The sequence below is a fragment of the Hirundo rustica genome, chromosome 9 (genome assembly GCF_015227805.2).
Source record: "Hirundo rustica isolate bHirRus1 chromosome 9, bHirRus1.pri.v3, whole genome shotgun sequence".
Classification (NCBI taxonomy): Eukaryota; Metazoa; Chordata; class Aves; order Passeriformes; family Hirundinidae; genus Hirundo; species Hirundo rustica.
Window position 1 is genome coordinate 22,983,518 of NC_053458.1, and position 26,694 is coordinate 23,010,211.

Below are 26,694 nucleotides of genomic sequence, written 5' to 3' on the forward strand. Positions count from 1 at the left end.
TGCGTGAATAACACTTATCTAAAAACTCAACCAAATCTTTACATTTTCCTTGTGTGATTTGAGTTGGCTCTGCTGGGAGCCAATCAAATTCCAGCTTTTAGCTTAAGCCCAAAATCGAATCAAGTCATAGCTGATATTTTTCTTCCTGCTGCAGTTTGCCTGACGGTGTGTTTGTTTCTTGGAAGCAATGGTGTCTAACTCACATGTCAAATACAGAAATCTGCAGAAATATATCAGAATATTGCAAAAAAACCCCTCGCGGTCTGCTTTGGAACAATATATATCTATATCTATATATATATCTAAATTAAGGAAATTTGGGAATACATTACCTAAGACAAATGAGCAGTTATTTCATTTTTATGTTCCCATTTATATCTGGGGTCCCAGAGAAACCTAAATATTACCTGTATGTCCAAACAGTATGAAATTAAATGGTACATGTCTATGCAGTGAGGAAAGACAGCATCTAAATATTCAAGATCAGGTAAAAAAGTGTCTCATAGCCCTTGTTCTCACAAAATACTAAGTTTGTTTTAGTCAGGAGTTTGTCTCCTATTTTTAAATCATGCATTTATCTATAGGAAAAGAACACAAGCTCATTCCATTGCTCTTCCCAAACACCTTTTCCTAAGGAAACACTCTGTATGTCTATTTGCCAGCGTACATGTACAAGTACATAAACATAAATATTAACTGAAGAAGGGAGAGAATGAAAAAATATAGACTTTTCTATTTAGTTTTTATTTGGTATGGAGTAATACCGTCTCATGAATTTTCAATTTAGGGCGGTGCAAGAAACAGCTCCACGTTTTGCCTTGTTTTGTAAACACAAAGCATCACAGTGGAGGACTTGGGACAAAGACATCAGACAGAGAGAAATCCTAGAATTTAGTCTTAGCTTCATACCCTTAGAGAGGTAAAGCAATGGCTGCAGGAGGGAAGAAGAGGGTACAGGCTGTGTTTAAACAAGAGCCTGAATGACCTCTCTCAGATGTCTCCCAGACTCACCAAAAGAAAACACCCCAGTAAGATTTTTTTTCCAGCATTGTATAGAGTTCTAAGAGTGATAAATGAAGACAGCAGTCAGTTTATAAATTTACTGAGTAGAATGAGCCTTGAATTTGCCTGTTCAAAATCGCTTCTTTAATCTTAGATTAATGAGTAACTAACATGAAGTCAAGGCTTCTAATCAATTACAGCAGCTTCCTAGCAGTTACAAACAGATTAGGCTTAATGGCCTTATTTCTGCTGTCAGACTTTCAACTCCTTTAAGAGAGACAAGAATATTGTTAGATTTGAAAGAGAACAAAGGAAAAGAAATAGTAGGGGAACCACTCAGTTGCCATTTCTAAAAATCCCAGGTGTTTCATGCTAAATACCAAAAAGGCAATATGAATATAACAGAAAACAAGAGTCACCACAAATGAAACCAATAATGCCAAAGATGTCTCAAAAAGACTGAGAAGTAGAAGACATGGTGAAACAAAACATGGTAATATGATTAATAGAAACACCCCAAAGGATCAAAAATAATATTAATGTTCTTCTCTTATATTTGTTTAGGTTTTGTCTTGAGGGCAGTTCTGAAAACCCAGTTTCCTTAGCACAGCACCAAACTTGCACACAAACAGCTACCTTGGCCAACAGGCTCTTTCAGGAAATATTTTATTGCTGCAAGCATGCATCAAAATGGCATTAAAATTCAGTAGAAGTTAGATGACTAATTCCTATCAGAACTCTGGAAAATTCCAGTTAATGAGCTTGGGAACACTGAGGCTAATAAGTGAAAATGCAGTAATTTTTAATTAAAAGGCAGAGTGCTAATAAGGACCGTGAGCATGACAAAGTGCATGCAAAGCAGACATCAAGGAGGCAGAACTGGCCCACATAACTCCTGTGGAGGCACAGTGGCCATTTCCTTGAGTCCTTTTCATTAGCACTTGACTGCTTGTTTGTTCCAGCAAATTACATTTTGTTAGAAAATATCAGTTTCACTCCGTAGGAATGACAAAAGATCAATAAAGCCACAAACACAGGGAATGTATAAGCAACTCCTTCAGAGCTGGGAATATGGACAGTGTGTATGACAGACTGTTTCAGTGCTGCTGGAGAATATTGTGACGTGCTAAACGGTACAGCTTTTGCACTTCCCAGCTTAAAGGAGGAAAATTAGACCACGTCTGAAAAAGGTTTGTAAAAATGTCCGTATTGAAGTTTGCAGATTAAATAGGCGGGGAACGTTCACAAAATTCTCTGCTTTTTCTTTTTTTGTTCTGTAATGCCCGATGTGAAAAGAGACCAGTTGAAATGTATCCAACAAATTGAAAGCAAAATCAGACTGAGATGAACAAATGAAAGAAACCTACCTGAACTGTAGGGAGTATATTTTTGAAAACATCAAAAGTCACGCCTGTATATCTTAAAATGAAATATTGTGACGATCTCCTGCAATGATTTTGGCAAGTAAAGCAGAGAGCTGGCTATAAAATATTGCATAAAGGCACAATACTCGAGACACCTAATCTATGTCTTTGCTCTCCCTTCGATTAGTCTCTTTAGTGCATTGTATATTTACGTGTCTCTGAGTTGTTTCAGCTAAAAGCAGTCTCATTTAAGAATAATTTACCCAAATTAGAGCTTGCATTGTATTTATCTCTAATATTTATCCTTGCAGTTCCAGCCATTTCCCACGCATGAAAATTCTCAGATTCTTTTGCACTTTCCAAGGTCTAAACTACATCCACATTTAGTAAGGAAAACAAAGAACAGAACTTTATTTTTCTAGCCCATAGAAAAATCTATTAAAATAATGTATCTGATGAGTCTGCCCATGGTTTGAGGAAAACTGTGAGATTGTAAATGAACTGTAATTGTATAAAAGCGATATATTTCAATGCTCAGATGTGGGAGTTGGCCAACCTGAAGCAACTCTAAAGCTAAGGCTGTGGGAAACCCCTTTCTAGTTGTGGTGAGTAGTAAAGGTTCCTGGGAGTTTGCCTGTTAATGAAGCTGTTCCACAGAGGGTTACATTTTTATGATTGGTCACCTATGTTGTACAAATATGGTTATGTTCCCAGTTTGAGTTTCTGACTGGACCCTTACCCTCAGACCTGCCCTATATATCATCATGTTTCCGCAATTCCGGGTCTTTGGTTGTTCTCTCGGGGTTCTCCTGGATACTGTGCACAGTTTGGGGGCACCATCCCTATTTTCTTTTATCTGTTATTAAAGTGTTCTTTTTCTGGTGCCAACCGTCATTCCCAGTCCTTATTATTTTCTTGCCACCCTGTGCCCTGAAGTCAGGAGACCCTAAAGCTTTGTCCCAGACAAAACCCTCTGTGTCCTCGCTGGGACACTCGGAGGTGTTACCAACCTCCTCAGTGGCCCAGCCTTGGCCAGCAGCACGTCCAGCTTCAGAGCCAGCAGATCGGCTCTGCTGGACATGGTGGAAGCTTCCAGCAGCTTCTCACAGGGCCCACAGAGAAGGCCCCCCACTACCAAAAAAACAGGCTGTGCAAAACCTATACGGTAGTTCATTGTAAAATGGTGTTTAATTAAGAGATTTGCCCTGTTTAACAAACACTGGATTCAATCCTACATCAGTGAGGTCAGTAGTGAAGGAGGAGGTTTTTGGTGCTGGGTCTCATTTGTTACAATCAAACTAATCTCTAGCAATAATAATTGTACTATTATAAAACAAATAGACCTGAATAAAAATAAAAGTGTATGATGTAGATATGTAAAGATATGTAATAATATGTATGTGTAAATGATGTGTAAAGATGTAAATGAACATGTAATTCAAGACAGAATTTGATCTTTGTTATCAATAACTTATGCTTTTAGCATCTCAGTTAAAATTTATTACTAATAATGCCCAAATCCATTCAAACATTACAATACTTGTTGAAAAACCAGTCACTTTAAAATATTTTTTGTGGCACCTGCTGCACTATAGCCTTTTTTTCCAATGCTCAGATGCAATTAACACTAAAGAAGGCATGAAGCATCTAGGGAAATGTGTTTTTCAATGGATTAATTGCAGTGACATAATTAGCACTATTTAAAATGAAGTATTAGCATGACTCCTAAGACATAGTCTAAGCAACAAGCATTTTTAAGGGTTATTTATATTGCACTTTTCCTCTGTGGAAAACAAATAAATCCAGTCTGTTTGCAATAGATGAGTTCAGAAGAACTCGGGTTGCATTTATAATATATACTACAATTACCTGAACAAATAGACATTTCTTTTGACTGGTAACTTCTTTACAGTCAACTTCAAAATACGATTGTTCTCACTACAACTTGGTGTTATTAAATCAATTACTGCACAGAGCCAGAAGACTACAATCCTATTTGAATGCAAAAGTACCTTCCATACCACCTTAGTAAAATACAGAAGAGCATCAGTGGACTTTTTTCCTGAGCTTTTTCTTTTTAAAAAGTCAATGACATTTATTTTTATCCAGAGATGTCTTATCTAAAAAGGCCTGTACAAATCACTTATGTGAGCAAGTCTGGATAGATTACATATAGTCATGTTTAAGTAATAAGACTGTTTAATTAATTACAATAAAGACACACAATCTATTCTGTACCATCACATAGAGTGATTATCGAAAAATACTTCAGTGTTAAGAATAAACTAGATTATTTGGTCTGGGGCTTTTTTAAGTGTATAATTCTCTGGGCAGTGGCAGCTGATAATAGCAGATACTCCTGGATGGTGCAATTGTGTGGCTTTCACATGCAGAACGCCTTACAAACATCCAGTAACATCCTAAGTGTAAAGGATATCTCAACAAGAACTGCAGGGAGGGTCACACTGTGTAGGAACATACAGGGGGAAAATAACCTATTTACTGCGCCTGGTAGCAAATGAGCAACAATTCCTCAGGGAATTTAAAGAATCACTGTGGATGAAGTTTTTATATAAATTAGGTTAAAGGGAACAAAGTCAGCATTTTTCTCCAATGGATACAAATTCAAATCATCTTCAGCAGCTACACTGGATGCTAAAGGTGCTCAGTGTATACCAGCTGAGTTTCTAGTATTCTGTTGCATTTTCTGTGTCCAACAGCTTTCCCAGGAAAATAACTTTGTAAAAGACTATGTAATTATGCAAAGATAATGAGAGAACAGTAAAGGGAATATCACCACTTTCATTGGCTCATAACTATACTATACAGTCCCATGAATTATATATGTTAGGGATTTTTGTTCCCTTTTTGAGTTTTTCACAAAAAGTTGGAAGAAAGTACACTAAAACCCTGGGAGTCAAACCAAAGCCAGAGGTTACACACAAGGTAAAGGAAAATCGTAAGTATTTAAAAAATGTTTTCTGAGTCTTCTATGATGTTTCTGCATACACAAAGTACTTGGCAAGTCTTTTCCAGAGGATAGTCTCAAGTCTTCAGAATAGAGTCAGCACAGTGACAGAACACTATAATTAAAGGGATTACTACTATTATATCATTATTATTACCTTCTTTGCATTAAAGCACCCTGGTATTCTCTGATTAGTGCACAAGCAAAATAATATTGGAGACTTTGTGCAGGGATAAAAGCATATATGTAATAATGAGGTGTATTACAGAGTGACTTCACTACAAATACACTGCAAATCAGCCCTGAGCCTCCTAAAGACAAAGCACAGACTCCATGGGTGGCTGGACCACTCACAGGTGTCTCCTGGACACTGTGCTGCAAGTGCCAATTGCTTGGTCCAGGGAGAGAGATGAGTACCATAATCTTGCAGCTATGCATGGTGCAGCTATAACAACCATAGAAAAGGCTATTTTAATGAAAATATAGGAAAAATACAGGGCAATAACTAGAGCTGATGATCGTTTTGGGAGACTCACATGTCCAGGAAGAACAATTTGCTAAATTAAGTCCTGAGTATCTTGTAAAAGAGGAGGAAAATTGAGGGGTTTGTACTTCTTTCTTTAAGCCATAGGAATTCATATGCTGTTTATTGCTCCTAAAGGAATCAGAGCATGCTATAGAATAGGAATTATCAAATTATAGATTTCAGCTTTCCAGAGGCAGAGTCAATCTCCAAGGTGTCAACATACTTTACAACCTGCTGGGGTCTTTAGATGGCAGCACAGCATATTAACAATCTGCTTGTCTGTTTTCCTTATAGGCAACAAATCTGCCTTCACTTTCCTCAAACAGGGTTAAGACTAAAGCAATTACAGAGCTGCATCACTTAATTTTGATGAGCTGAGGCTGCACAGGCCTTCATGTGCTTGGGAGATGTGATTCCTGAAGGTATAGGGCAGGAGGTTTGCTAACAAAACAACAGCTGCATCTCACTACTTAGGTTAAACACCTGAGCACCACAGATGCTAAAGATGATTTGGAGCAAGCCAGTGATTCTGGAGGCTCTGTAGGATTGTGTTGAAGAAAATATACTGAAAAGGAATTCACTGTGGCTGTCTTGGATAATTTTGAAATTCATAACACAAAGTTCTGACTGGAAAAAAATATTTCTAGCATTTTAAACCTAAATGCTTATACTCAGTTTACATAATCAGCAACTGCCTTTCAAAACAACATTTGGGAAAACTTGTAACAATGAATGGAAAAGTACAACTGACACACGGTCTCATGCTGTTGCCTTTGTTCCTTTTCTGTCTCATTTTTCCACAGGGGGATGCTGATGGAGACAAGGAAGAATAAGCTGTTGGTTTTACAGCTCCTTGCAGTGCAATTCAATCAGTAATAAGAGCCTGCACTGGAAACAGAACAGGTGGAACTCCTACTGCCACCTTCCCAAAGAAGCCAACCATTTCCAGCCACTGGGAGATACGGCAGGGGAGACGAGGGGCAAAGTGCATGGCAAGTTCCATTCTTGTTTGGGAGCTGCGATGTTGCTCCAAACACACCTCTTGAAAAGTAATCTGGAAGGAATTTTCCTGCAACAGTGACTCGTATTTTTATGAAATTGTTTTCACCATTCTGATCTCTCAGATGGTCTTCAAAGTGACTATAGTTTTAGCACCATTTGGTGCTGCAGGAACAAACATAGAAGATACCATAGAAAAAAAATTAAATGGAAGATGGCAAAAGCAATCCTCAAGGTGCAATGAAGCCACCTTTCCTTCTCCCACTAGCACTGCTGTGCTTAGGCAGGTGAGTATTTCATGTGCTGAAACTCTGGAGACTAAAAGTGTTAACCTTGTACTGCTGTATTCCCTGATTGATTTATACCTTCTGAAATACAGATTTCTTCATTGCCTTCATTTCCAAAGGAAGGCTCAGCTGTGTTATTTCTGCTAGTGACTCAGTCCTATTCAAGGCACATCTGTGTCACTGCTGATGCACCTCTCACGCACAGCACTCCATGTCTCTCCTCACTGTTATTCCTGAGTACCTCCCGTGCATGGGGACAGAGAGGACACCCAGCAGTAAGATACGTCACAAGGTGAGTACATAGTTCTGTTCTTGCTGTTATACTCACCCCAGAGCTGGACTTCTTCCACTGTATTTCAGTCACTGTGTGGAACATTACAGCTCACTGAACAACAGTTATTTAAGAAAGAAGAGAAACATTTTGGCTGGAAAATACTTATAAGATGGCCAATATATGTAATAATGAGGTGTATTACGGAGTGACTTCACTACAATTACACTGCTAATCAGTTTGAGCCTTCTAAAGAACAAGCACACATACTATTGTATTCATTTTGCTCATCTTCCAGAAATCTAAATATATACAGTTCTAGGTATGTAAAACTGCTGAGAGAAAGCATTATTGTTCTCCCAAATGAGAAGGAAAGAAACTTGACCATAATTAAACAGTTTCTCCTGGCAATCATGGGTATTTTCTCCCATGTGCTAATGATGGCAGCCTTTACATTACAGATCTTTTTCTGCAGAAAGATTGAGAGATTATTCCTTATTCTTCCCTATAACTCCTAAACTTGTGACAGAAGAGAGAAAATAGAAGGGGGGGGGGGGGGGGGGGGGGGGGGGAAGGGAAGTGTGTCCTCCTCACACTCTCTTTGTTTTTCATTGCCTACAAACATGTCCCTCTCACAGCAGAGCAGTTCAGCCGTGCTACTCCATTCCTTCTCAGCTTCCTTCTCCTTTATACAGGAACTTATAAACTCTGCTCTACCCCACCAGTCTGATTTACTTATTCCAGCTAGGAAAAGCAGCTAAGATCTAAGCTCTATTCCTTCTGAATCACTCCAGGGAAGATGATGTGTGGGAAGCATTGCACACAACTATCCTCAACCAACATCTATTTCTACACCTAAATTTTTATATAGCAAGGGAAATTAATTTTTACTCCTTTCTCACTTCTTGCCTGAATCCAAGATCCAGTGCCTTTCATGTCACAGATAGATGGGAATATTTAACAAACAAAGTTCAAGCCTGTGAAAATCAGACAAAGCATGGCATAAACAAATAAATGTGCCAAAGATTTAGCCTCTTATCTCTTAATTTTATGCATTACCTTTTGCACCTTTATCCTGAAGACCAGTTTTGTTTTCAAACTCTGTCTCTCTAAACTTGTTTGCTACCAAAATATGACGTACAAAGAGCTCCTCACTGCTGATACCATGTGTGTGCTCATTCCTCCATCACAAGCTGCCTGTTTTACCAGCCTTCCTGTTCGTCCTCTCTTCAGTATAAAAATAAAACCAAGGTGGGTCAGAACAACTCATTCCAAAACTCCTTGCTAGAATGCAGTCTCATGTCTCCATCTTATCGGAGGCTCTCAAATTTTGGCATCTTTAAATTTCCTTCAGTTGCTTTTTTGTTTTCTGGCTTCTGTTTGTTTAATGAAAAATTCAATGAAACTAAAAGGCAATTTCACAAAAGCATCATGGGATAACAGAATAAATCCTTGCCCTATTTTAATTAGAACATGAATCCTACTGAGTTTAATTATCCTGTCTTATTACAAATTTGACAATAAGGACAACCTGCCAAAAAATACACTCTTTTTGTTTGTTTTCCAGGAAAAGCTGTCACGGTCCATTTGCATCTCAGATTCACATGACAATGTACTCTGTGATTTAAACTTGGTTTCATGAACTCATCAAGAAATTCCACAAATAAACCTGACAAACTGGGGCTCAAGCCCCTTTGATCCAGACTGGTCTATCACGTGAAATCCCTTTTTCACCATTCCAGTCTTGAGGTCAACCCCAGCCTGGGCAGGGGTGGGGCAAAAGCCACAACAGCTCAGGGGTTTTTTGTGGCTATGGCACAAAAATAGAATAGGACAACATTTACTGGAGTAGAATATCCATAGTTACTAGAATGGGAGAATATTCACTAGAATAGTTGTGTTTAACATTTTATTAGAAGAAGCAAACATTTTCTTCTCATATTTAAATCCTACTACTTAGTAACTTCCATGTTAAAGTGTATGATTGTGTGTTTCAATTTTTTCCCCACAGCAGTCTATGATGTAATTCTCCTGTTTCTAAACATTATTAAATGTCATAGATGTAGCCAATTTAGAAATATTCTAAATGTAAGAACACTTATAACACTCTATATTATATCCTTATTGAAATTTCATTATTCATAGCAGCAATAATTTATTTACCTGATTTTTTTTCAACATGTTGATTAACAGAGAGCTAAATTTGTAGCTTCATAAACAGCAGTGCAATAATGTGTACACTAGACATGAAAAATAACTGTTATATTAATCTTTTTACTTTGCAAATATGGCATAGCACAAGAAGTTATACTGATGCTTTTCCAATCCAACTATTAAATTTAAAAAAACGTTTTAATTTGAACTGCAGTATTAAAAAAAAAATAAATCCTGCCTTTTCTCTTGCAATTCCTCTCAATTTGTACCTCACCAATGGATTGAGCAGTCCCTTAAAAGCAATTAAATGGGGAAATGTTACAGAAACAACTGTTTTCACTTGTAAAGCATTAGAATGAATCTGAAATTTTCTTATAAACAATATTTGGCAAAAAAAGAATACTCTTAAGTATAACAGAACCTGAACAAGCAATGTATGTAATAATACAGCACTAACCAAATTACTGTCTCAAATAGGAAGAAATATTAAGGAATAATAGAGATGGAAAGTAATAAGAACTTCTTTTGGAAAGATGTTTCTAATAAGAAACTCTGAGTATTCTAATTCAACTTGTATGAGTATTTAAGTCATTAATAATGTGCCTCCTATTCTTTTTAGTTGATCTGGAGAAAGAAATTATATGAAATATTTTAATGGTTGGGGAAGGGGTCAGACTACTTATTTGATTTATACAGCATATCAATATAAATTAAACCAGTAAACCTCTCGACAGATTTAGATGCAAATTTAATGGATCATAGCTAAATATTGGCTTTTCTTTTAAATGTTTTATATACATTACACATGATTTTCCTCCACCTTTTTCCTCTGTTGATGAGCTTCTTGTGTGGTAGATTATGAAAAGTAGATAAAGGGAAAATTAGGGAAAGAAAGCATAAAAAGTTACTGCTGCCTTTTTTTTCTTTTAAAAACAAAGATGAATGCAAAACAACAAATACAATTTAAAAGCCCAAAGTAAACAAACCATGAAACAAAGCAAAAATGGATGTTTTCATTTCAGTAGAGGTGGGAATACCAAACCAATCTCCAGCTGAATCAGACTTAGGGGCTACTTTGGACTGAGAGCACTGATCCATTGTAGCAAGATACAGAATGGAGATGTCTCTGCAGGACGCACCCAGTGCCAGCGCGCTGGGTCCAGCTCCAGCGCCCTCCTGAGCACAGCGATGTGAGGGTCAAAAGCAGCCTAACAACTCAGTACAAAACACACTTCTGACTTAATCCTTCTGAAATGAATCTCAAAGCAAAAAGAAATTATTTCCATGTGTGTTTTAAACAGATCACATTAAACCCAGCATTACGGCACAGAACACAAAGCTGTGGGGTTTTAGCCTAGATCAACAAAGCCTCCCCATAACTCAGGGTGTCAACAGCACAAAGATCTCCTGAGTACCACAGACCCGTCCAGCGTAAATTCTGATCCTCTGCGTGCTGTTCCAGTTATCTCACTTATAAATCCTCACATTGCACATATCCTACACGACTATTTCCTTGGCGTCACTCAGATATTTGTATAGCCTCACATATAGTCCTCATTCATCCAAACATCCAAGCCATCCCTATTTCTGCCAGGTTCCTCCTCCCGTGCCGTGGGGCAGCAGTGCAGCCATTTCTCAGCTGCACTGCAGCAGCACACCTCCAGCCCAAGCCCTGATTCCAGCTCCCAACTAAGTCACTGCAGGATCAACCCTGCTGCTCTCTCTTTTCTGCACAGCGACTCAGACTCACTGCACCCCTGAGGAAATGCCAGGATCCACTGCTACATGCTCCTAATTCTCCCCTATGCCAGGGTGAAATGAAGGTACTATGGAAGGCCTCCTAAGCTGCTCTGTATCTCATATATATATATATACACACACACATACATATATACATACATATATACACACACACACACATATGTATACATAATGTGATTTCTTGTTAATGTAAGGAGTCTGAAGGCCAGAGCACATATCCCACTTTCAGATAAAGCTGTGTTGCCCAACCACAGAGCATTTTCTAATTCACTGTGCAGTCAGGTCTTGTTTACACACACAATATGTTTAATAAACAGCATGAGACATCATAATGACCAGAATTAAAGCAGTAGATATTCCAAATAACCGTGATTTTAAAAGAAGAGAATCATGAGGATGCTTTAGGAAATTATGTGCTGCATTTCAAATATAACATATGGACTTGTATTTAAAGCCCCTAATGAGCTTCTAGCAGTGTTCAGACTCAGAAGACCTTGCTAATCCCATTTTCTGGCTCTAAGAATCAGTGATGGCAGAGACCACTTGGAGTGAGTTCCAAGAAAAAAAGTATTTCCCTGGCCCATAATAATATATTTATATATTTTAGCACCAAAAATCCCCCTTGCAAACATACTTCTTCATAAACCCCATTTAGGGAAAAATAAAATAAAATAAAAAAAAAAAAATAAGGACATTTACAAGTATTTCAGCAACATGAACTGTGAATTCCTCTCCAAAAAGTAATAAAGACAGATGAGCTGCTGAGGAAAACAAAAGTAAATAGAACTGAGAGTAATGAACTTAAGTGAAAAGGGAAAAAAGATTCTACTTCATCCAGGGAGGCAAAGTGATGGTATTGAAATACAGGGAACAAAACCTGTGGAACATAGGGAGAACTATGTGACAAAGAACATAAATCAAGATCAGAGCATGTAAATCAGGTAGGAGTAAACAAGGTGGAAACCAGGAAAAATATTGTAATACTTAAAAACACATTTTGAGTTATATGACAGCTAGTAGGAAAAAAAAAGCCATCTATTTTAGTTTGTGAAAAGGACTATGATGCAGTTTGCTGATGAGTGGACAGAACCCACGAAAGAACTGTGCCAGCTGTCATTGCCTGACTGCTCTTCAGCTGTGCTTCCCACCAGGGAGAGCACTGTCCTCTGCAAAGTTCCCCAAATATTGATTTCTGAGAGAAATAAAAGGCATTTTCTCAGGTAAGGACCTCATAATTCAGCATAAAACAGAAAGCTGCACTCTGAAAATGGCTCCACTGTTTACTCAGAACTATGAATTCTGTGCTGGTTTGAAGTGGTTTGGATTTAGGCAAGGTGTAGAACAAGGCAGAAAATAAGGAAACAGACCCTGTGAGAACAAGAAATTATCCAGATAGATCAATTCACTTACGCTGCCTCAGTTTGGGGGTTTTATTGGTTGGTTTGAGGGTTTGTTTTCTAGCAGAGATATGTCACCTAAACAAACAACACTATCTCCATCTCTGTCAGTGAGGTCTCAGGTCTCCAAGCCAGAGGTTTTGAGTGAGATCTGGGGAGTTTCAGAATGAACAAGTTAGTATTCAGCATTTTCTACCTAATCCTATACTGAATGTGGTCAGGAGAAACTTTGGGAGAGACCCTGAGCACCTGAGTAGAACCAGAATGTACCCCACAGCCCTGGAGCATCTGTCTTTGTGCAGCACAGCTGGAACCACTGTACTGACCCACTGGAGCCTTCTCCCAAAGCACAGCACCTCCCTCGCAGAGCAGGGAAGTTATTTCATTGTTGTGCCTGACATCAAAACCTTCTGACATCAGCTCCACTTAGTCTCCATGCTGACAACTTGGACTCAAGACAAGCACAGCTTAGAAGTACACCTCTATTAACAGGCACCAAGGTTCTTTGGACACTGTAGTGCTTGTTATGACTTAGGACACATGTAATCCTTCTTCCTCCATGAATTCTTTCACTTTTACTACTGGTCTCCTGGGTAACTTGAAAGAGACTACTGGACCATTTCCAGAGTTACGTTTCAGCTCCAGGGTTTTGAACAGATAGAGTAAATTAGTTATAGAGAGACCTAAGAATTATTAAAACATAAAAACTTCATTAATCCTTGGGAACAAAATTCTCTTGATGCTAGTTATCCTATCATTCCCCTACAAAAATCTCTTCAACAAACAAAACCAAGCTGAGATTCTGGCCTGAGGTGCAACACAGTTCTCATTTAAGAAATTATTACTCCTAATTTTGAAAAGCCTAAAGGCTATTAGGAAACATCAGTGCATATAAATTATGATATCATGAATTTCTGCGATATGGATGCTATGGTATATAAAACTCCGAAAAATTTCAGAGCACCTCTTTAGACAATGTATGGTCTGCACTCACCCTTCTTATTCAACTTCTGTGCTAGCATGATTTGGAGTTCAGCTCAGTCACAACAAAAACCTGATGGAATGTAATTACAATTCAGATTATATCTGGCAAATATCATTTGTATTCAAATCAGAAAAATGTATTTATTCTTGTTTAGGAATCTGGCAACATAAGGACAGTGGCATTCACAGTACTGTCAGTTTTTGAGAGACTCTCTGCATTTATTTGTCACATAAGTAGAATAGGATTCTGTAATCATAGAAATTATGAACTAAATTACATTTTGTCTGCTTGTTGATAGGTTGTTTGAATTCACCTTTCCCTCCACCATATTCTCCATCTATAAGATAACAACTATTTATTATTTATAATATTACTATTAGCAATGGAGCAAAGTATTTTCATGCATTTAACATCCACATGATAAATGGGTTTTTTCTCCAGCAGTTTTCAAAATAACATTTACCTTTAAAAAGGACACCGCACAAAGCAGGTCAGATAAATGTTTTCCTACTCTGTTTTTGATCCAGAGCAATTCTAACACACTGCAATTTTTGTGAGTTCACATCACAGTAACTGAAATCAGAATTTGAATCGGTTTTTCAAATACAACAGTTGTTTGTTCAGCTGGTCACACATTTGGAAGTAATTTCTAGTGCTTTAAAATCATGTCAAATGGATCCATCTCCCTTTCCTGCCTCTCACAGAATGAAATTAAATTTCTGTAACTCAGAAGATGTCCAATCCTGCAACTTCCTGTGGATTTTCAGAGAAGTTATCCAAGCCAATCTTCTAACAGTTGAACACATTTTTTCCTACACTCACATTAACTAACTGATATACTTGTAGCAGATACCCTGCTTTGAAATTAGAACAGGAAAAGAGCTATGATCTTATTTAGCTTACTCGTTACAAGATCAGTTTCTGGCATTACCCTCCAGAGTAAAACATGTCTGAAGAAAGCAGTCAAGGAATTCCCATGCATCTATTTAACATATTTGTAAAAAAATTCCATATGGATTTTACAATCAGCCTGAAAAATGTGGTGATGAAACTGTGTGATTTATGCTGCCGAAAGTGCACAAGGAAGACCAGTGGAAACCAAGGTTTGAAAGAAAACACTCGCTCTGGAGGAAGTTAAACTGGAATGTGTGGCGTCCACCAGCAAAGGCTCACAGCCACCCCTCATCACTGCCCTCCCAGCTCCCTCCAGAAGGGATCTTTTCCTGTAAGTGGGATTAGCGGCTCATTTGCACTATTCAGCTGTTAAGTCAGCTCCCAAAGGAGCTCAGCATCAGAGGCTTTTTTCTCTGAAAGGTGCTTGGCAGTGATTTCATAATTACCTGAGATAAATGTCTGTATGCAACTGTGGGGCCAGCATGCTGCTTTTAAGACCTGTTATGGCTTCACTGGAAGTCTTCTGGAAACTTGCAGGAGATTCTACAATTGCCTTAAAGGTTTACATTAATGAAAATACCATCCAATTGCCAAAAATCACCATCTATAAAGTACGCAAAGGTAAACTGAGGAACTATGAAACTAACTTGTCGAGTTACTCCCCATAACTTACGCAGAGTTTGTAGAACTGCACATACCCAGAACCTCTGCCCAATGCACAGAAACTCAGCCCTGCCCCAGGCACTCAAGAGCCCCAGTTCAGACAGGAGCCTGCAGCTGCCGTCATACCACTGTTGGTATCAATCACCAGCCAGACCTGATCCTCAGGGTTGGGCGATGATGGATTTCACATCCACTGGAGGCCCCTGAGGCTGACCTCCCTCCATCAATATCAAGTCAGGTTTGCTTGGCTGGATTTGATGGTCCTTTGGAATGCTGGAATTGCTGCTCACGAGCCAGTCCTCCTTGCAAGCCCCTCAGCCAGCAGTTCACATAGCGGGTTACATCTGTTCAACCCAGCATCCTGAACCCAAGGGCAATATCCCGTGCCTGCAATATCCTTGCCATTCCAGCAAGGTGCAGCAGATGTTTTTCATTGAGTCATGGCAGGTAAAGCTTAACAGGGTCAGTACTATTTGTTCAAAACTGCCATGCTGCTCACAAGATATTTAGAGTCTGTGTTCTCTCCCAGCTGCATGATTCTCAAATATTCCTTTTCTTTCCTATTTCACCCACTTGTACAGCATAACCCACAATTACACCTGAGGAAGCAAAGCTGCATCATGTTTTTTTCATTTCAGGCTGTTTTCAACCACCCCTTTTGCTGTTTTCATGGAATCACTGCAGTAGCACAAAAGGTCTAACTTCGTAGAAAGTTCCGCTCCACCTCTTGTAAGAGCCAGAAAATCCCATCTTTCCTACTTTGTGTAACAGACATAAATTAAAGACGTAAAATGATAATGAAGTAACATTAGAGACGTCACACATAAGAGAGAACAAAAGCCAAAAGCCTATTGTTATTCACAATTGGTGGTCAGTTAAAAAAGAGTATCTGACAGCTCCAGCTGAAAACAGTACGAAAGCTGAAAAAACTCAGTGACTCAGAAGAAAGGCTTTGAAGTCAATGAACTGCAGAGTCAGGATCTTATTCAGCAAGATGCAGGAATACATGCATAACTTCAAACATCTAAGTAGGCCAGCTCAATTTATTTGCATTATGGCACCTTTACATAAAAATGCAAATGAGAATCAGATACAACTACTTCAAAGAATATCTTCTGAAAGTGTATTTGGAAAGTAGCTGGGTTCAGAACGGAATTACACACACTTTATGGCCATGTGAAATCCTTATACTTCAGTCCCAGGCAAGGTTATTTAGTGTTATTTCTTACAAGCACTTCATTTGCACATTTCTGGACCTCTCAGATCATAGACTTCTCCTGAGTAATGAATCAGCCTGAGTTAGAGCTGGTGTAATACGACATTACATTTCCACAAAGATCTTGGCGGGAGAAAAACACCCAAACTAGCTAACTGCAAAAATTATATATGAATAAGAATTATCAGATGCTTCAGGTCTGGCAGGATGCTCATTTTAACAAAGCAGAATATTTACATTGATCAAAAATTCAGAAAACAAAAACAACATGTACGATATTATGAAGCAGAGCTCCAATGGGCAAAAACTCAATTTGTGTATCTGTGCAAGAACTATCAGCTACAAACACGTGTCAGTGTCAAACTGCAATGAATAGGAAGATATGATTTCAGTTTACAAGGGGTCATGAATATTTGATAGAGACTGCTCTACTACCTTAATGAAATCCTTCAGGGACATAAAAATACAAAGTTAGCTCAGGGTGGTATCTCAGCAACATGGTCAACTTAAACCCAAGGTGGTATTTGTTCCTCAATGCAGAACATAAAATGAATTGCTCAGTAAGAATAGTTTTATAAGTCAATGAAATTAGCTTGTAGACTGTTTTAAAAGGTTTTGGCAGTAAGATGAGTTTACTAATGCCAGTAACTTTAGGAGAGTGCAGCACTCTAAGGGTGCTGATGGCATCATATTTCCGTCCTTTGCCACTGGTGAGGTTCTAATGGGATTGTCTAATAAAGCCGTAAAATAACCTGATCTAGGAGTCTAGTCTGTGCTTCACAGGGTTTAATAATTTCTCAAAAGTGTTGCAAGGACAGGCTAGATAATGAGAAAGTTAGAATAAATTAGGAGACAAAAATAAATTTGTGCAGCATGAAGACTGTGCATAAAAGCCAGACAAGTTTGAGGGGAAGTCTGTTAACTGGAAAACTGCATGAACTCTCCCACTCTGCATCCTGTTCTGCTATTTTTATAATTTTTTTTACAACTTTTATCATTAAAAAAAATTGCTCAGGTTGTAGAGTTTTAAATTATTTGTTTCAAACTCAAGTATAAAACTACAACTGCCTTTTTCTACCATCTCTATGCATTTTCAATATACAAAATAACAGATGTTTTAATTTCTTTGCTGTATCACTGTTTCCTATATGTATTTGTAAAAGACACAGTAAACAGTACAGATTTTTTTTTAAACCATCTTTTTCAACTGGTCGTTTCTCATACTGTACATCAAGTTTTCCTCTTAGTCCTCTACTCATCTACTTTCTTATTCAGTCACAGTTTTCACGTATGTACTTCACTGGCACAATGCAAGGATGGGCCTCAGTCCTACAGACACTGGAATTATACCTTTCAAAAGACAAGTGCTATTTTTTATATTACTTTGGGGGTGGGGGGTTGAGACATAGTTCAAGCTAACATACATTTTCAATGAATTAAATATTACTAAGAAGTTAAGAAAATAATCACGTATTCATTGCCCTCTCCCACGCAGAGTGGAGAACACAAATATATGCAAGCCCAAAGAAATATTCCCAGAAGCTTTTGGGGGGTTGGCATTTTAAATAAATTTACTGTGCCTTCCAAAGATGTAATTCTGTATTTAGCACTCTACTGGCTGAAAAAGTATTTCAAGGCATTTTACTTCCACCAGGTGTTCACAACTTCAGTGGTTTCATCACCTTAGAAGCCCTCCCAAAAGCGGTATCGCCTCTCAGCCTTCAGATTTTTTTGATTGTATTATGGAAGAGACAAGGACTTGAGTTTGTAAGGAAAATGGGCAAATAATCGTTTTGCTAATTAAGATGTTAGATTTCTATGGTGCATTTATGAAATATTATGAAATCCTCAGGAACTTGTTTTGATGCTTAACATGAAAGCTAAAATCATTGTAAATGTCACTACTTGTCTGTGTACTTAGAAATTATAACTACCCAGCTGAGCAGTATCTGCATGTAATGATTTACCAATCCCTCTTCCTCTAATCTGAACTACTTTCTTCATTCAGCTAGTGCACCTTTTTTGTCCCCCAATCTCAGTCTTTTTCATGCCTGTACTGCTCTCCAGTATTCATCTTTTTTGTGTGTGTGTAATGATATTTAGACATCTATCAAAATCCAGGTTTTTTTGCAACTTTGCTTTGTATAGCAACAAAACTCATGCAGTCTACCCTCCATTCACAAACCTAAAAATACTGTGTAAGGTATTCTTGATTCCTCTTTACTGCATTACCCAATCTGCACATTAGGACTTGTTTTTTTTTCTCATTCTACAGCTGTAGATTACTTCATATTTTCCTATATGTGCTTTCAATGACAGTGAGTTCGGATGCTGAATGGACTCAGGGAAGCTCAGATGCAGACATTATACTTGGCTCTGTTGTCACAGCAATAACCCTAAGGCCTCCGAATTATCCCATTTTTAATGTTCACTGCAGCCCAGGGCCTCTGTGTTAGCACCATATTCTCCAGTTCCAAGCAGTCAGTCAGCAATAGAGCTATCCTAAGCTATAGACCTGTCATTTTATGTCACCTGATTAAAGGCTGCTTTTAAAAACCCCATGGACTGTACAAAACAGCCACTTGAGCGTGGCTGACAACTGAATTTCCTCCATCATCAGCAAGAAGGCCCTACTGCAGTGCAGTTCCCCTGCAACAAAAGGACTGGCAATGCACTGGAGCAAAATCTTCCCCTTTAACAATCTGTACTGCCTAAGTACTGTAAACGCAGCCTCGGGACTCGAGTGGTGCTGCTGTGAACACGTCTCAGGCTCATTAAGGCTCGCACAGAGCTGCTGCAGCGCTGTATTGTTAATTCGGGGCTGGCAGTGGTACTTCTGTCACACACTTAATGGAAAGCTGTGCAGAAAAGGGTCCATTCAGACTTGTGGTGAAATGAAATGGCCCTGTTCAGTGATTTCACTTGCCATTAGCTGAGGAGGTGCTTCCCTCAGATTAGAAATTAGTTAACAGAATGCTTGTTCTGCAGGCATTTATGACCTCAGCTACCCCCCCACACATAAATGTTTGACCAAAACTTTGAGCACTACTAAAATACCAACCTAAAGACTATAACAATCAAAATTAACAAGAACTAGAGACAAGAGAACTCAGAATAATGCATAAGGTGATTCTGGAAGGATTGCGTTGCAGCAGCATAAAATCAATTCAAGTCATTCAAGTCTAAAGGTTACTCTCAGGATCATTTAGTGAGTGTTTGTCAAAACACTCAGCCATTGACACACCAGAATGAAACTGTTTATCAAATATTGATAACCTGTACCATCATCATTCACTTATATTCAAAACAGAACTATATTAGGGGACAACTGATCTCGCTCACATCGGATTTGTATTTCAAAAATCTGAACCTTAACAAAGAAGCAAAGACTGAGGAATATACTGACACAGAGAGCAATAGAATATGGAAGGTCTTTGAAAACTAGAGGTGAACCACAGATATCACGGGCTATAACTAAAATGTTATTTTTGACCCAAAATAAACAGAAATCAGTGGCTCTAACGCAGAATGTATTTGGTGACTGTGCAAATGACAACTTTTTCTCTGCCCATTTGATTTCAACAGGTAAGCTAAATGTAAATCTTGTAGGGTTAACTGTGGCTATGGCCACATCCTAAACTTTTCGCCAAGACATAAACTGACACTTTAGCTACCTGCATTGTAAAGAAATATTAGTGTCATTACATATGATTTATTGCTGATTGTATTTACAATCAATGTATTTTGAAACAAAAAAAGCTCAGCAGTGTCATGAAGACTGTTTACAAAAGAACCTTGAAAGTTCTAGTGCTGCTCTGAACAGTCTACGTCCACCCAAATAATTTGATAATATCACTGAAATAACACAAGACAAACACAAACTGGCCAAGAGCTGGCTGAGACCCTCTTTGGTCCCTTTGGGAATTACCTCCACAACAAAACAGCACTTGGGTTCTACCACCCAACTTCATTCTGGCTTTCCCTGGGAGGGACTGTCCTACTCTGCCTCAGCAATAATCTTACCTGGGTTAGTCTGTTGTGATCAAAAGAGAGATTCTTTCAATACTTGGTAAGACTAGTCAAGGTATAAAAGCAAAGTGCATTACTGTAACTCATAATAGCTTATTTCATATGCAACTCTCCTACACAAACTCCATCACTCTTGTGCTAAATTTCTGTTCCAAGAGCTGCAATTGCTAAAAGATCAAGTGATTGGACGTATCAGTCCTTCATAAACAACTAAAACATAACTCCAGCAAAGCCTTGATTGCGCTCAGAAGCCCAAGTTTACCTCCTATACCTTATTTAATAAACAGCATCTGAATATGATCAGTCACACTCCTTGCCCCAGTCACTGTCAGTGATACTTTGTCCTGTAAAGAAGATACTGAGCTGTTTGGTAGATAACCTACCCACAACGGTGAATAGACTTGCCCTGTTTAAAGACACCTGGCCCGAGTGTGCTATAAATACATACACATCAACTTTCAAATCTTAAGGCATTTCCCTTGGTTCCATTTCAAACTATTTGTTTCAGAAAAAAGTTCCATAAATTAAAAATAAAAATTAAAAAAATAATAATTAAAAAAAAATCTCAACCTGATCTTTTTCTGGAATTCTAATCTGTGGTGCAGATAGGAATGGCCAGGATCTTTAAAACCTGATTCTCTTATATGATGAAACCCCTTTGCTTATCCCTTGCTAAAATATTTCAGTGTAATTTATTCTATACAATGACAGCACATGCCAACAATGAAATATTCTTTTTCTTTCTCCTTCATGTCAGAGTGCAAGGCAAGCACCTACAAATGCAGACCATCCGTTTTCATCTGACGTTTTCCTCCTTTTAAGTATTCGTAAGTAAAGCTTGGTAATAGAACCATTTTTGCCCAAGAAACAAAAGACAACAAAAATATATAAATAATAAAATCACTTGATCTGTTGCTGGATTTTTGCAGCACCAACTCAGGAAGGCAAGGCAAAAGCACTGGCAAGAGTCCAGAAGATTTCAGTGAACCTTAACAAGAATGGCAGTGACTGACATCAGCTGAGCATTTATTCTACTCTTCAAGAAGAGATTAACCAGGGCAAGAGCAAACAAATCTGCCCATTTTCAATTGATTCAGCCTTAATTAAGAAGAATGAGATAAAGACAAGTGCATCTGATAGCACCCTGTATTATCCCTTCATACGAATTTTGGTCTTAATTCAGTTTTGAATGCTGTAATAACCTATCTGAGCCCTGTGAGGCCTCCTCTTGTCATTTGTCAAGTTCAGTGCTTGTCTGACAAAACCCTGCAGAAGATATTGAATAAACAATCATGAAAACGAGCAAACAGATAGAGATTTATGAACATAATCTTCAGAAGAGGAGATCCTCCAGATATGCCATTCATTAGAGCTCTGCATTTAAATTCCATTGAACTTCAAGGAACAATTCTGGTAACTTTAAACTGCAGGGAAGCAAGGGGCTTCACTCTTTGTGGTGCATTACTGGAACAAAAAAGCTCCTTATACACTTACTAGATACTGAAGGATAGCTTGACCCAGCTATAAAGAAACCTCACTTTGATCAGCCACTGATGACAAAAAATACCTTGTTGATGTGATTAAAAGGAAAATTCAGTACAGCTACATTTATGATTGTGTACATGGACACATTTTTGGAAAACACTACACTACTGACAAACAGAACCAGTTTCAGATTGAGCTAACAAATGATACAACAGGAATAAGTTTTCATAACATTTATCTATAACATGTAAACCACTAAACATGCAGAAAGGGGAAATGTAAAAGAAGAGCAGGAGTTGCTTATACACAAACTTATTAAGGTATCACAAGCAGCTCCAGTGTAGTTTGTTTCATTAGAGAGCAAGAATCATTCCAACTCAGCATTGTTTGATTCCTTAAGCCCAGTTTCACAGATGATACACCCATAGAATTACCTAACCTCCAGAGTTTGATACAAAATAGTAACTTTTTTTTCCTAGCACATTAGTGATATTCATGAATTTAAACAAGGATTAGAATTAGAGCTGGAATCCAGATTTGCAACAGTACATATACTCAATTCCTGTTTCGTTCTTTAATTCTTAGTACTTGTTCTCCATCCTACAGGCATCTGTGCAATAACAGGCAAGAGCCATGCCAGCTGCACTGTTTACCCAAAGGCAGAGAAGGAGCTTCCTCCACTACTTTGTCTCTCAGCCCCTGCCTATTTGCCTCCATTTCTCTTCCCAGAAATAGTGTCATGTCCTTCAAAAATCGAGGGCCAGTGGCATGGTGGGGAAGTAGGGGTTGAGGAACAGAGAGGTTCCCAAAATTTACAGGACATTATCAAATAAACAGTGCCATATTTTTGATTAATTATAATATTTGTTATACTTATAAAAGTCCTCAGATTTATAGGATTAGACTGCACATACATCTGTATTTCACTGAGCAAATCATTCCAAGAGACACAAGAGACAGTTCCTTGCATTAAGCTCCTGAGAGTAAAACATTTAACCTTAACAGAGGGATAGCTTAACCTCACTGGAACATCCTTCACCCCTTACAGAGGAACTCCCAGATTATGAAGCATTCTTTAATGATCTTTGGGAAGAAATTGGTAATATTGTGCCCTGCTACCATCACACCACAAGGATGTGTAGCACCTATAAAAATGGGCTGTACCTAAGTGGAAATCATTTAGCAGCCATTCAAGTAGGTAGTCAACAAATTTCAGCATCTGGTAGCATGAGAGAACTTGGAGACAATGTAATTTGAGCAAGTATGTAATAGAGTTTTTCCTCATTTTGGCTATTGGGGTTTTTTTTGTGTGTGTTTGGGAGAGAGAGAGCTTCCACATACTATTTTTCCTCCCTTCCTTGCTGAGGAGGCGAATCTCATCTCCCTTTATACAGCACAAAGATATTTACTTCTCAGACAGTGCGTGTGGATTTGTTTCAGAAAACTTGGACACTTAGGGACTAGACATTTGCAAACAGAGTAGTTATATTCAGGAAAGAAGCCTCAGTTCAGAAATGTTAGACTCAGGGCTCAGATTATTTCACACAGCTATAATTTGGCAGCTCATCCCCCAGCAAACACTTGGAGCAAGCAGCCTCAATCTTCCAGCAAAACCCTTCATTGTCACTGATTCGACCATCACTTGAAGGTGTATACCTATGTCCAGCTTTTGCAATCTGTTTGCAGCCTCACAGGGCAGAAAAAGGCTGTAAACCTGCTCTGAGTCACATCTATTTTCCTACCCTCAATCCAGGTTAAATTGCAGCTGGCATTTGTCGGCGATGCTTTTCCAACACCTCCTCCCCTAAGCCGTATCTACCAAAGACAGATTGCTTTGACTGCTTTATTGCCCACTCCTGTGGAAAACCTTGCCATGCCAACAAAACAGTACAAACTGAACAGATATTGTTCTCAGGTGCAGAAGTCAATATTCCAAGGGGAAAAAATGCCTATCAAAGGGAAAAAAAAAAGCCCACAGAAAGCTAAGTGGCTAAACCAAAGACAGGCTGAAACAATTCTGTCCCAGTCCCTGTTTCTCTACAAGCAAGAAGACACAGCACAAAAAAACAAAAAAAAAAAAAAAAAAAAAAAAAAAAGAAGAAGAAGAAGAAAGTTCAAGAAGAAAAAAACTTGTTGGCAATAGAAACTGCACAAGACTGAAACTGAAGAATAGCCGCAAGATGAAAAGCTAGCACCTCAGAACAGCTACATCGGTTTGTGTAAATGAAGAAATTCATTAAAAGTAACTTTTCAGCTTTTCCAGCTTTTCCATGGTTCTTAAAAGTTGTAAGAAATTACACCCTGCACAGCCACTAGGAAGCCTTGGTATAACATTTATTTCATTAAGATTCTTTTAACAAACTGCATTTATCTAAACATTTTTAGGAGAAATCATAGACAAAAGTAGCAGAAGTTCTACAGAGTTAAACAGAGACAGGACTGCCTTTTTTTTTTTCCTAAGAAAGCTGACCCTTGAAACTTTATTTAGTTTTCTTTCATTTATTTGCTTATTTGCTTCAAAGCTGTTAATTTGGAGGTTTGTTCAAAACAGAATGGATTTGCTGCTCAGAGAGGTGAACTGGTTTGGACAAGACTAACTACCAACCAGCAGTAGATGAGAAATACAATGTAGACCATAAACAGAAGTCTCCAGAACTCTATCCCTGTTTCCACAGTTCAAAATTGCTCGATATCTTCCTTGCAAAGAGATGTAATATGTGCCACTAAAGCCACAATGAAGGTATATTGACAGTACCATGATGAGAACTCTGGAAAAAGCTGGATTTTAACCCTCTATATACTGCCCAAACCTTTCGTCTACAGAACAAGGAAAATCCAACACCTGGGCTAAATGCTAAAATATTCCTGAGCTTTGGTTCAGTCCTTACCTCCACATGACCTAGAGAGGACATTTGAATCATTCCACAGACTCCATATGAGACACACCAGCTTCACATCAGTAAGTGGAACTCTACAGGGCTTTGCCTGAAGTTCCTATAATTTTCCTTGTTAGCATGCAGGAAAAGATAGAGGCCTGCCAAGGGTATTTAATGAAGTCTCCACACCAGAATAAATCCATAAAAGACTCTCCAGCATGCAATGCCCTGATGGTTTGCATTAACATGTTGGTGTTATGCACTACTTTCCTCTCAGTAAAATGGGCACACAGATTTTTTTTATAACACGCCTTTAAAGAACAATGAATATAGCTAAAAATGAGTTTGCAACTGTGTATGGCTATACATTAAGGCCATATTAAATCCTATTCCTGAGAGCGAGCTGAAAGTCCTGTTTCTGCCTGCTTCTTGTCTTCTGTCATTTCTGGTTACTGATGCAATATGTGTCAATGTTCAATAATGACTGTTGAAGTCTTCATGCTTGATGGCTTAGGATGTCGTAATGAAAGTACCAGCTTTATTAATCCTCTCATCAATAGAAGCCATAGGGTGTCTGTCACATTTCATTTGTACGTGCCAAGAGTAAATAAACTGCAGCAAATGAAAACTGCGTTTATAAATATGGACAGATGTCAAGTGGTTTACACAGTTACCCACGCTGGTATTTCCTATTATAAATTTCCAGGTTTTATAAAAAGCTGATGGAGACATTCTTGAAGATAGCTCTATTTACATGGATATTTTTACACCAATTCTGTATAAAACCAGAAGAAATACTATTAAATTAATGACCAAGTGGGAAGAATTTCATATCTCAGTCTGTCTCACAGCTTTTATTCAGTCAGCAATTGGCTATTAGAGCAAACTACAACATTTAAGAATCTGATTTGCAATGACAGGCTAATTTACAATGTGTTAACAAATGTTGTACTTTCTGGATTTTAGGCATTCAGGAGAGAGATGGAAGACACTCTGCTCAGAAGTCCACCATGCAAGCTCATACAATTATTTTACTTGGCAAGTTTTAGTTACCACTGCTTTAACAGGACTGAGGAAGGTTCATTGAGGTACAGAGCAGATTATACGGAAAGACAAATTGTGACTAGCTCACTTTACACATGCAAAGTTCAAGGCAAGAGGAGATAATGTTATCTGCTCATATCCCTGTGTTTTGTTCCTGACTCAGTTTCTTGATTGGGAACATAATGGACTTGAAAAAGTTCGTAGAGACCACCAGGGTCTTCACAACAACAAATTATTTGGTGACAAAAACAGAAAAAAAATTGACTGTAATTGAATATTTTAAGGTGATGCATGCAGAAAAAAGATAGTGGCAATTTATGCCTGAACACGATGCCTGAACATTAACATTCAAAAATGAGACTCAGGAGTTGAAATACATAGTTCTACTGGGGAAAATGAGTGATCTCAGTCATGTTCAGAAAGCAAACCAAGCACTACTCACTGACACTCCTTACAGAGAAGCAAAGGCAAGAGATTAGGTGCAATAATGTCATAATGCAAACCCACGGAGCACTTGGATTCTGCCTGCTGTGGCGGCTCTGATTCTCACATGGCAAACAGTGAAAACGAAGCTCTAAAGAGAAAAGGCGTGGAGGCTCAGTGGCAGGAAATCAGTGCCATGTGCAGCAAAAAATGAAATAAATTAGCCTGGGAAAAAAATGTCTGACAGAACAGCATAACACAGCTTGAAGAAATAAAATCAGAAATGGCTGTGAAAAAGATCGTAAAGATTATTTAGTCCCTCCCACTCAGGAGAAAGAACAAAACCAGAA